This window comes from Halichoerus grypus, chromosome X (assembly GCF_964656455.1).
Source record: "Halichoerus grypus chromosome X, mHalGry1.hap1.1, whole genome shotgun sequence".
Taxonomy (NCBI): Eukaryota; Metazoa; Chordata; class Mammalia; order Carnivora; family Phocidae; genus Halichoerus; species Halichoerus grypus.
Window position 1 is genome coordinate 13626177 of NC_135727.1, and position 731 is coordinate 13626907.

The 731-nt window shown below is 30.6% G+C and overlaps 1 non-coding gene across 1 annotated transcript; it reads right to left on the bottom strand.

Moving 5' to 3' along the window:
• Positions 1 to 227: 227 nt before the first annotated feature.
• Positions 228 to 334, bottom strand: LOC118543970 (U6 spliceosomal RNA). The gene has a single exon (XR_004921354.1). It is a non-coding gene; the product is annotated as a U6 spliceosomal RNA (small nuclear RNA).
• Between the last annotated feature and the right edge of the window lie 397 nt (positions 335 to 731).

The window sequence follows — 731 nt, forward strand, 5'->3', positions numbered from 1 at the left end:
TTCTTTCTAAGTACTGCTTTAGGTGCATCCCCCAAATTTGGATGTTTTATGTATTTGGTTATATCAGTTCAAAATGTTCTTTTTAATGCTGTGTTTCTTGGTTTTATTTGAAACTGCATATTTTTAGCATTTTATGGTAGGATTTTATACTCATCATTTATACAGATTACAAGGTTCTGCTTCAAGTCTTTAAAAATTTTTTAAAAAAATTAAGCCCACGTGCAGCAAAAAGTATGGAACGTTTCACGAATTTGCATGTCATCCTTGAGCAGGGGCCATGCTAATCTTCTCTGTATCGTTCCAATTTTAGTATATGTGCTGCCAAAGCGAGCACCAGTTCAAAATATTTTTATTTTCCCTTGATCCTTGATCCATGGAATCATATGGAACCATATTTAGAGATGTTTGTTTAATTGTCAGATATTTGGAGATCTTCCAATATCTTTCTGGTACTGATTTCTAATTAAAAATTTATTGTGGGAATCATGGAACCCTACATCAATAAATAAATAAATAAAGCAGTAAAAAAAATTTATTGTGGTTAGAGAATATTCTTTGTATCAGTTCAGTCATTTAAAATTTATTTAGACTTACTTTTTGGCCCATTACGTAGTATATATTGGTAAGTATTCCAAGTGTTCTTGAAAAGAATATTTATTCCATTATTTTTGGGTGGCGCATTCTGTAAGTGTTAATTAAGTCAAGTTAATTGACAGTATTGTCCAAGTATT